The sequence below is a fragment of the Musca autumnalis genome, unplaced genomic scaffold (genome assembly GCF_047663935.1).
Source record: "Musca autumnalis isolate F117 unplaced genomic scaffold, ASM4766393v1 scaffold_2, whole genome shotgun sequence".
NCBI lineage: Eukaryota > Metazoa > Arthropoda > Insecta > Diptera > Muscidae > Musca > Musca autumnalis.
Genome location: NW_027411755.1, coordinates 118060928 through 118063260, shown reverse-complemented (window position 1 = coordinate 118063260; position 2333 = coordinate 118060928).

The window sequence follows — 2333 nt, the reverse complement described above, 5'->3', positions numbered from 1 at the left end:
ACTAGGAATACAAAATTTTGATTAAGGCAGTAAAACAATTTTCTAACTGCTTTTTGAGATATACTCCACGGAAAACCCTTGATATGTCGTACATATTGTCCACTAGACATTTCATTTTATGTACTTCTAATCCGCACAATACTGAATTTGTAAATGTTTTGAATACAAAATGAGTTTAAAGCCTCAAGACCTTTAAATTCATTACAGAATTCCAAAACACTGGCATGGCACAAAGAAGGAATTCAGTTTTACTGGAAGTTTCTCTAAAAAGAGTATTCAAACAAAAAAAAATTAAATATTTCTTAGACAACTTGATGACAAAGTACATTTTCAGTACAGAACCTTTAGAACAATATCAGTTTTCATTTGAAATTTTAAAAACAAAAATTATTTTAGAGAAAAAATCGTAATAATTTGTTCAAGTAGCTCAAAAAATTGTAGTCGACCAAACCATTTCGGGGGGGGGCACGGGCCCCTAGTGCCCCCCCCTACGTACGTCCCTGATTGAAACCACTGTGGGACTTATTACAGGTCACAGCTTGGTCAGATCCCTAACTTCAAGATGGGACAACAGTAGCGTCGATTACTGTAGACTATGTGAAGATCCAGAAGAGACAGAGACGATCGAACATCTACTGTGCATGTGCCTCTCGCTATACACGAGGAGATACCGATTCTCTGGTAGATATGTGTAGACATCGGATTTTGCATATTTGCATATTTTTTATTAATAAAGATACGAAAATTCTGATTGGACCAAAATTCGTTTTGAAGAAAACTGAATGCAATGACAGGCTCATATTTTTTATTTTTTTGCATATTTGCATATTTTGCATATGCACAAAATATGCAAAAATTATGCAAAATATGCAAAAAATATGCAAAATATGCAAAAAATATGCAAAATATGCAACTAATTTTTTTGACGAAAATCGTCAAATTAAATTTGGAAAGTCATCAAAACGTGTTCTAAATTAAGTTTATTGTCGTTAAACGTCGATTTCTTAACAGATTATTATGTTATTAATTATTATTCCGCCACAGCAATAAATCTGGACTAAAAGACTTAGAAAATTTCCTATAACCCAGCCTTCTTATTACAACATAAGTTGCTTTCTAATACAAATTTGTTCAAAAACTCAATCAGAAATGTCAAAATGAACGTAACCAAATATTTTGATAGTTTCTGCTCGGCCAAATTGTGTGACAGAATAACAAATGAGCTAGAAATTAAGACTAAGACAATATTGAATATTACATATGTATAACATATAAAAACATATACAGGGCAATCATGAATATTTCCGTCCGAATTTTCCGCACGGAAAATAGTTTTAGAAAGTGAAACTCTTTTAAAATCAATATTTGTTAAAAGTTGAAAGCTACTACATTCGCTTCATGAAGGCATTTTCTAGTCGAATCGTCAAAAATATTCCCTTTTTGGGTATAAATATGGAAAAAAAATTGTGAAATTTGGGAAAGGAAACAAATTATGCAAGGAGTTTTTATTCATGATTGCACTTATAACTATATTTTAATACCCTAAGGGTACTTTGTCTTAGTGAATGAGTTTGCCACATGCAAAAGGAAACGAAATAGACCAACAGTTCCTTTTGATGGTCTGCATAGATTCGCACTTATCCATCTGGTCAGGTCTTTTTGAAAACAAAGTACAGGTCACATTTATAGACCAATTCGCATAAAAATTGGAGTTTTTTGGCCCTAGGGCGATCCCGTTTTATTTTGGTAAGAATCGATTCAGATTTGGATATTGCACCCATATATACAGTATAATCTCGATAATCCCTACACCACAGGTTTTGGCGGTGTCCGAATTATCAAATTGTCCGGATTAACGAATAGTAAAGAAAATAAATTATTTTCTATGATTAAATAAAACGTGGTAGTTCTATAATACTTTACGTGCTCTAAGTGTTAAAAATAGTGAGATTTTTCTATACGACAATCCGGATATTTTTATTGGCATTGCCCGTATTTGTTCCTTTCCTTACTTTTTACCAATTTACCATGCAACAAGACTCAATTTCCCAAATTACAGAAAACGCCAATCAGATTGTGAAAGTAGAGCTAGAAATATGACGTTTTTAAAGTATACATCAGGATGTAAGCAAAACACGGACAAGTGTGAAATTTCATTTTTCTTGAAAATTAAGATTCCTTGAAACCTTTGCCTTTTAGGTGTATAGTGCCTTTGGTAACTTTAATGACTATATTGCGGCGAACATTTTTCTTAATATATTTATTTATATCCAAGACAACAAGACTAATGTGTTATAAAAGGTGTTATATCCTTGTACTCGATAATTTTTTCT